This window comes from Nomascus leucogenys, chromosome 22a (genome assembly GCF_006542625.1).
Source record: "Nomascus leucogenys isolate Asia chromosome 22a, Asia_NLE_v1, whole genome shotgun sequence".
Taxonomy (NCBI): domain Eukaryota; kingdom Metazoa; phylum Chordata; class Mammalia; order Primates; family Hylobatidae; genus Nomascus; species Nomascus leucogenys.
In genome coordinates this window covers 87,692,910-87,702,715 of record NC_044402.1, presented here as the reverse complement: position 1 = coordinate 87,702,715, position 9,806 = coordinate 87,692,910, and the positions used below count along the sequence as shown (strand labels likewise).

The 9,806-nt window shown below is 36.2% G+C and overlaps 1 non-coding gene across 1 annotated transcript; it reads left to right on the top strand.

The window, feature by feature from the left end:
* Positions 1 to 3,187: 3,187 nt before the first annotated feature.
* Positions 3,188 to 3,294, top strand: LOC115832560. Its single transcript, XR_004028091.1, has one exon. It is a non-coding gene; the product is annotated as a U6 spliceosomal RNA (small nuclear RNA).
* Positions 3,295 to 9,806: the final 6,512 nt, after the last annotated feature.

The following is a 9,806-nucleotide window of genomic DNA, read 5'->3' as shown; positions in this document are numbered from 1 at the left end:
GTTTCTCTTTAAAATATTAGTTCATCAAGCCTTTGCTGCCTTGACAGGCTCATAGTCAATTTTTTATGCTTTATCATCTTATGAACTGGCAGGAGTGCCTTTCATTGGCCAGCTACTCTCTCAGTCTGTAAATTTCCCAGTGTCTCCAATCAAGTGTATATCGTATTTATTATCGTTGAATAAATACAGATTCTGAAGCACACACACACACAAAAATAGAAAATAACAAATGTGGGATATTTTTGTGTTTTTTGTTTGTTTATTCATTTGTTTTTAACAAGATGATGGATTAGAGGCTTTTATCAAGTTTCAACCACTTGGAAATAGCAAAATACTATGTAAAGATCAAGCCTGTGAGCTTTAATTCAAGAAGGAAAATGAGGCCGGGCGTGGTGGCTCACGCTTGTAATCCCAGCACTTTGGGAGGCCGAGGCGGGCGGATCACGAGGTCAGGAGATCGAGACCATGGTGAAACCCTGTCTCTACTAAAAATACAAAAAATTAGCCAGGCGTGGTGGCGGGCGCCTGTGGTCCCAGCTACTCGGAGAGGCTGAGGCAGGAGAATGGCGTGAACCCGGGAGGCGGAGCTTGCAGTGAGCCGAGATCACGCCACTGCATTCCAGCCTGGGCGACAGAGCGAGACTCCGTCTCAAAAAAAAAAAAAAAAAAAAGAAGGAAAATGAGAATTTACCAGAAGAGCAAAGGACACTTCAGAACCCAGGGAGGAGAAGGTGGGAAAGCAGTGTTCATTTGAGAAAAATCAGCCCTCTTCCTAAGGCAATAGAGAGTTTCTCCCAGTAAACAGGGTAATATATGTACCAATCTGCATTAGCTGCAGCCAAATCTTACCTATAAGTACCACCTACTGGCCTGGAGGTTGAATGGCACAACACAGTAGAAAATCTGCTGACACAAGTGCACAGCACTAGGGAATGAGATAAGCTTCCTGAGACTTCTGTCACCCTAGCCCCACTAGAGGCTATGAGCCTGCCCACATGTCCCATACATCACAACTGGAATCAGTATTTGAAAAAAACATCACAAAAGGCTATCTGTAACTAAGAAACTTATGGAGACTCTTTGCTGCTGAAAGTACCCAGAACCAAAGCCAAAAGACCCTATATAACATACATTTTATATATATAAATATCCATATATGTATCTCTTAAGGATATCCTTAAGGGATATATATATCTCTTATATATATATATATATCTTATATATATATAAGATATATATATCTTATATATATATCTTATATATATATCTTATATACATCTTATATATGTAGATATATATTATATATATATCTTATATACATCTTATATATAGAGAGAGATATATATATAGAGAGAGATATATAGAGATATATATATATAAGAGATATACATATCTCTCTTAAGGATATATATATATATATAAGGATATATATATATATATATAAGGATATATATATATATATATATAAGGATATATACATATATCCTTAAGAGAGGGAAAATTCCCATCTAAATGAAAGCAAATTCAATAAATAAGGAAGAGACATAGCTTCCTTTCATGAGAAGGAACCAGAGAAACAACTATGAAAGTATGAAAAACCAAAGGATTACATCTCCAAAGGGTCACACTAACTCTCCAGCAAGGAATTCTAACCAAAATGAAATATCTGACATACCAGATAAAGAATTCAAAATATTGATTTTTAAGAAGCACAATGAGATCCAAGTGAAATTTGAAGCCAACACAATTAAATCAGAAAAGCAATGTAGAGGATAAAAGAAGAGATAGATATCATTTAAAAAATATAACTTCAGGAAATAAAAATTTGTTGAAGGAATAAGAAAAGACAGCTGACAGTTTTTACAACTGGCTAGACCAGTGAAAAAGAGAATTTCAGAGCTAGTAGACAGCTCTTTCAAATTAACCAGATAAAAAAAAAATAAAAAGCAATTTAAAAATGAAAAAAAACCCTTCGAGAAATATGAGATTTTGTAAAGCATCCAAACCTATGAGTTACAGGTATTGCAGAGAGAGAAGACAAAAAAGTAAAAAGTATGAGAAGTATATTTAACAAAATATTTCAGGAAAATTTCCCTGGTCTTGGGAGAGATTTAGTCAACCAGATACAAGAAGTTAAGAGACCTCTTAGATCATGTATTTCAAGAAAAACCTCATGAAGGAATACAGTCATCAGACTATCCAAAGTCAATATGAAGGAAAAAAAAAATTCTAAGATCGGTAAGAGAGAAGTGATGAATCCCTTCGCAGGCAATCCATCAGACTAACAGCAGATTTTTTAGCAGAAATTATAAGCAGATGAGATTAGGAGCTTATTTTTAGTCTCTTTATGTATAAAAAACACCAGTCAAGGATTTCATATCTTACCAAACAAAGCTTCAAAAAATGAAGCAAAACTAAAATCTTTCCCAGACAAATAACTACAAAGAAAATGCATTACCATTAGACTAGTCAAACGAAAATACTCAAAGGATTTGTAACATGGAAACAAAAGGATGATATTCACTATCATAAAAGGATACATAACTACAAAGCTCACAGCTCTTATAAAGCAATTACACAGTTGAAACTCCAAGGCAACTAGCTAGCAACACTATGACAGGAACAAAACCTTTCATATTAATATCACTCTTGAATATAAATGGCCTAAATGCTTTACCTAAAACATACAAAATGGCAAATTGTATTTTAAAGAAAAAAAGACACAACCACTTGCTACCTACAAGATAGTTAGTCTTGGCTACATACTACAGACAAAGTAAAGGGGTACAAAAAGACATATTATGCAAATGGAAAACAAAAATGAGCATGACCAGCCATATTCATAACACATAACACAGACTATAAACCAATATCAGTAAAAATTATAGAAAGTAGGATATTAGATAATGATGAAGGGTTCAATATAAGAAGAAGATTTAGCTATTCTATATATATATGCACCCAACATTGGAGTATCCAGTTTCATAAAACAAATAGTACTAGACCAGGAAAACAGATTGATAGCAATAAAATAATAGTGAGTAACTCAACACCCTACTGATATCACCAGATTATTGGGGCAGGAAATCAACAAAGGAACTCTGGACATAAGTGACTATAGAGCAAATGAACCTTACAAAATTGATGTACAAAAGTCAGTAGCATTTTTATACATCAATAATGTTTGGTGCTCTCTTCAGTAGCACATATACTAAAATTAGAATGATACAGGAAAGATTAGCATGGTCCCCATGCAAGGAGAATATGCAAACTCATGAAACTTTTCCTATTTTAAAAAAGTAATATTTGGGCTGAGACCCAAATCAAGAACTCAAATCACATTTACAATAGTCACAAATAGATGAAATACCTATAAACACATTTAAGCAAGGAAGTGAAAGATTTCTACAAAGAAAACTACAAAGCACTGATGAAAGAAATCATAGATGACAAACAAATGGAAAACATCCCACGCTCATGGGTTGGAAGAATTGATATCATTAAAATGATAACACTGCCCAAAATAATCCACAGTCAACGCAATCCCTATCAAATTACCAACATCATTTTTCATGGAATTAGAAAAAAACAGTCCTAGAGTTCACACAAAACCAAAAAAGAGCCCAAAGAGCCAAAGAATTACTAAACAAGAAAAACACATCCAGAGGCATCATATTGTCTGACTTCAGATTACACTACAAGGATTTAGTAACTAAAACAATGTGGTACTAGTACAAAAAGAGACACGTAGATCAGTGGAACAGAATAAAGAACCGAGAAATAAAGCCACTTACCTACAACCAACTGATCATCAGTAAAGTTGACAAAAATAACAAATCTGAAAAGGACATCCTATTCAAAAAATGTTGGGAAAATTGGCTTGCCATATGCACAAGAATGAAAATCGACCCTTACCTTTCACTTTATACAAAAATTAAGTCAATATGGATGAAAGACTTAAAAGTAAGACCTGCGCTATATAAATTCTAGAAGAAAGCTAGAAAAAAAACTCCTCTGGAGATTTGTCTAGGCAAATAACTTATGATGAATACCCCCAAATCAAATGAAACAAAAATAAAAATAGATATGGGATTTAATTAAACTAAAAGCCTTCTGTACAACAAAAGAAATAATCAGCAGAGTAAACAGACAACCTACAGAATGGGAGAAATATTTGCAAATTATGCCTCTCACAAAGGACTAATATCCAGAATCTATAAGGGATTCAAAATCTCAATAAGATACAAACAACAAACCCCATTAAAAACTAGCAAAGACATGAACAGACATTTATCAAAAGAAGAAATAATAAGTGAAAAATGAACATAAAAATTGCTCAACATCATTAAACATCAGAGAAATGTAAGTTAAAACCACAATAAGATATTATGTCACAACAGTCAGAATGACTAGAATTAAAAGTCAAATATAACAGATGTTGGCATGCATGCAGAGAAAAGGGAATGCTCATACACTGTTGGTGGGAATGCAAATTAGTTCAACCTTTATGGAAAACAATATGGAGGTATCTCAAAGAACTGAAAATAGGACTCCATTCAACCCAGCAATTCGAACACTGGGTATTTATTCAAAGAAAAATAAATTATTGTATACAAAAGACACCTGCACTTGTATGTTCATCACAGCACTATTAACAATAGGAGAGTCATAGAACCAACCTAAGTGTCTATCCAATGGTTGACTGGATAAAGAAAATGTCTGTGTGTGTGTGTGTGTGTCTGTGTATCACATTTAATATGGCCTATCACATCAATGTTGGTATTTATTGATGTAATATACATATATACATATATGTATTATATATATATTAAATACCATGTAAACTCACACATACACACACACACACGAATACACACATAAAATGGAATACCACATAGCCATAAAAAAGAATGAATGTCTTTTGCAGCAACATGGATGGAGCTGGAGGCCATTATCTTAAGTGAACTAGCTCAGAAACGGAAAATCAAATACTACATGTTCTCATTTATAAATCAATGGTAAACAATGGGTGCACATGGATATAAAGGTGGAAGTGACAGACACTGGTTACTCCAAAACAGGGGAGGGTGGGAGGACAGGGAAGACTGAAAAATTGCCTATTGGGTACAACATTCACTATTTGGGTAATGGGTGAATTAGAAGCACAATCTCCACCAGTACATAACATAACAGTGTAACAAACACTCACATGTAATCTCTTCATCTAAATTAAAATATTTTTAAAAAGAAAAGAAAAGAACAAGTGTTGCTGAGGATGTGGAGAAATTGGAACCCTTCTGCACTGTCGGTGGGAAAGTAAATGGTGCAGCTGCTTTGAAAAACAGTACTAAGTTTCCTCAAAATTTAAAAACTAGAACTACCATATGATTCAACAATCTCACTTCAAGGTATTGATCTAAATGAATTGAGATCAGGATCTCAAAGAGTTAGCTGTGCTCCCATGTTCATTGCAGCATTAGTCATAATAGCCAAGATGTGGACTCAGCGTAATTGTCCATCAACAGATCAGTGGATAAATAAAATATGGTAAATACATACAATGGAATATTATTGTTTTATAAAGGAAGGAAATTCTGTCATATGCTACAATATGAATGAAACTTTAGGACATTATACTAAGTGAAACAGGCCAGTCACGTAAGGAGAAATGATGCATGATTACACTTACATGGAATATTTAAAGTAGTCAAACTCACAGAAACAAAGTAGAATGGTGGTTGCCATGGCCTAGGAGGAGAGAGAAATGGGGAGTTGTAAAATGTGTATAGAGTTTCAGTCAGGCAGAATGAAAAAGCTCTAGAGATGTGCTGTGCAACAATGTGCATACAATTAACAACACTGTATGTGCCATACACTGAGAAATTTGTTCAGAGAGTAGAATATGTCTTTTTTTTAAGCCACAATAGAAAAGTCATGCAAAGATGTGTGTTTTGTCCACTGTTCCTCTCATGGGCTTGGGCTGTGGCTGTCAAATGTTAGGTACTCCATGTATATTTTCTGAATGGACTGATGAATGAATGAACACACATCCTGGCCCCAAAGCGAACTGAGACTGATAAAATCTCAGAGTACAATTGCCTTCTTAAGTGGCTGGTGGTGTGGGGCTCACAAGAGTTTTAAATCCAGACAAACCATGTTTTGAATCTGCCTTCTGAGCCTCCTCCTCTGGGTGACCTTGCACAAGCGTCTCTGGAGCTGTTTTCTCATTGTCTTGGGGATAGTAACACGTATCTCCAAATGTGGGACAAAATCCTACTGGATGATATGCATAAAGCTGAGTATGCTGCCCTACGTGGAGTACATGCAGCACTCCTCAACCCCTTAAGTACCAGAATTATGTTCTCCATCACCATCACCATCCACATTCTCATCAATAAACCTGCAACACCTTGCCCCTGATGACAAAGGTCTGTATTCACATGATCTCACCCAATCATTGTAGCAGAAACTCTAGAGAAAGAGGGGCCAAGGTGGCTCCTTTACTCATTTTAAAAGCACATCAACTAAGACTATGAGCACATCAACTCAACATCACACAGGGGAAAGTAGGAATAGTTGGACTGATGGATACCAAATCTCATGATTTTGTTCCAGTTTCATGTCTCAATCTCCCCTCTTACTTCCCCTCCCACGAATCCAACTACCACCAAATGCTGTGGACTTTACCTGCTAAACACCTCCAGAGGTTTCTAGCTCCTGGAGCAGGCCAGCTCCTCTCTCACCTGGCCTCCTGCCTTCCTACTATGTATTCACACTGCAGCCTGCGGGAAATTTCCACAACACGAATCTCACCATGCCTCTTGCTGCCTAGAATCCTTCATGGCTTCGTGCTGCTCTAGGGTTAAGACCTTCGCATGGCTGGCAAGGGCCTCGGCATTCTGAGCACAAATTGTATCTCCAACTTGTCTTGTATCTTGCTCCTGACTCTCTGTTGACTTTATCTGCATGCATCTCCCACTGGCTACCAGAGAAATGAGACTTGCCTAATGTACCCCATCAGAATGCAGTTGCGGGCTCACTGTACACACGTGCTTGCCTGTGAGCCCGTTCATTATATCTTTCCTATGAGGACAAAGCCCAGCCAGGCTGGTTTACTGCTAGATAGAACAGTACCCAGCATACAGCAGCTGCTCATTGTGTGCATTGAATACATGAATAGATGAACATATAAATAAGTGAAAGCACACATGGGCACATGCACATATGCTTCTGCACTTGGAGCCTCTGTGCAGGCCTTGACAGGGCTTTTTCTGCAGCTGACAAGGACAAATTCCAACACTTAGGCTGGTCTCAGCCCCTACCCACACCTTCTTGTTCCTTTACCCTCAGGCCCATCCAGCTCCTTTCTTCTTAAAGACAGTACACAAATTCCTGGTTGGTATTTGCGGTTGGCTGGGCCCCATGTTACCTGGGTGGAATTCTGTTCCATGACAGTAGTCCCTTGGGAGAAATCCAGGAGAGCAAACTGCACAGGAACAGCTTCCTAGAAAATTGTAAGATTTGTAAGTTCTTTTAATGAATTGAATGGAGAAGAAAACTCCTGAAGATGGATAAAGCAGTGAGGACTTTCATCACCCTTCGGCCTTTTAAAATAAAACTATTTTTTTTAATTGTGGTAAAAAATATACATAGCATGACATCATCATGAACCATCTCCAGAACTTTTTTATCTTTCAAAACTGAATCTCCATACTCATGAAACATAACTCCCTATTTCCTCCTTCCCCAGCATTCTACTTTCTGTTCCTATGATTCTGACTATTCTAAGTAGCTTCTGTAAGTGAAATCATACAATATTTGTCCCATGGTAGACACCACTTATTTTACTTAGCTTGATGTCCTTGAGGTTCATCTGTTTAATACCATGTTGTCAAAACTTTCTTCCTTTTGAAGGCTGAATAATTCTTCCTTGTGTGTGTATATCTCATTTTGCTTGTTCATTCATGTCAATTGCAATCCACACTTGGGTTGCTTCCATCTTTTGACTATTGTGAATAATGCTGCTATGCACATAGGTGCACAGATACCTGTTTGAGTCCCTGATTTTAATTCTTTTGAGTATATACCCAGAAATGGAATTGCTGAGTCATGTAGGAATTATATTTTTAATTTTTTGAGGCACACCATTCTGTTTTCCACAGTGGCTGCACCATTTTACATTCCCACTCATACTGAAAAAGGGTTAAAATTTCTCCACATCCTCCTCATCACTTGTTTTGTTTTTACAATAGCAGCCATCATAACAGGTTTGAGGTGGTGTCTCAATGTAGTTTTGATTTGCATTTCCCTTATGATTCATGATGTTGAACATCTTTTTGTCTGCATTTTTCATTCTTTGGAGAGATATAAAATAAAAAGCCCTTTACCAAGTTAAAAAAAAAAAAAAGGTCATGTTTACTTCATGGTCCTTTGTAGGATTTTCTTTCAATCATCACTGATGATACTTAAAGATAAATTATTATTTGTAGTCTCCAGTATGTTGCTTATACTTTCCAATTTTTAAAACATTTAAAACAGCTAGATTTAATGACCTATCCTAAGTTTATTTTTTTTATTCTAACTTTACCCATGTTTTCTCTAACCAACATCTGTATCTGTTATTTTTTTTTTTATTTTTTTAACAGAGCAACTCATTCAATCTATTTACACCAATTTTTTTTCTTCCTCTTGTTAACTTCATAATTTCTTACTGGCATTGACCTCTCTCACACAATACTTTTATACTCTACTTTCTTATTTATAATGTTTATGCTGTTATAAAATGTGTCTATTGTCAATGCTTGTAAAACATATTTTATTTACATGTCAAAAAATAACTCTTGCCTATTTCACACAAAGAATATTTTTGTATGGCATTGAAATTAAGTTCTCATATATTCTCAGGCTTGACTAGGGAATTGTTTCTTCCTATTTAACTTCTTGAACTTGTAGTATGATGTGAACCTTGATTTACTGAAGTATATATTAAAAATTAGGAAAAACAGGTCTATTACATTCTTACGAATGTTATCACAAATGTCATCACTGAAACTTCAGGAAAGAAAGTGACAGATGATAAAGGCCTACTGATATAATACCCACTCACTATTTCCACTCACACCCCTTCTCTCTCTCTTCAGCTCTCCTGTTTCCCACACCAATATGCCCGTCCCCACTAGAAAAAAGGGAAGGCTTTCAGTGAAAGAAATGTAATGTAGCTAGCCATTGAAGGAACCAGGAAGACTCAGCCCTGCACTATCACAAGGAAACAAATGTGAGAAAAGATAAGAAAACTCAATGAGAATGCAATAGGAAGAACCAAAGAAAATTGTCTAAGCAACAGAACAGCACAAGGAAACATACTTAATGGGAGGAAACAGGCACAGTTTTTGAGCAGTGAATAATAAGAATTAGAGGCCATCTAGGTTTCTGATTTTGGAAATAATGTTTTATACAGTAAAATCTAAAACAGAAAGCAATCATTATAAACAATTTTCTTCCCTCCAAAAACTTTTCACTGGGCTCTCTGCGATGCTAATGTCATAATTACTGCCTCTAAATCTGCACCTCATTCACAAGTGTTACCGGCAGCACATGCCTTAAGTGAGCCTCAGAGTGTAGTTTTCCTTGCAGCCCTACACCTCACCCCACAACAGAATAGTCACACTCTGAAGTTCCATAAACACAAGGCTGGGGAAATTGCTTCAGCAAAAAGTGCCTGCTCTCCAACCTACGCTGTCAGTCTAACAAATGGCCATGTTACAGCACCCTCATTACATTATCCCTCTACCTGTGCTCAAACACCA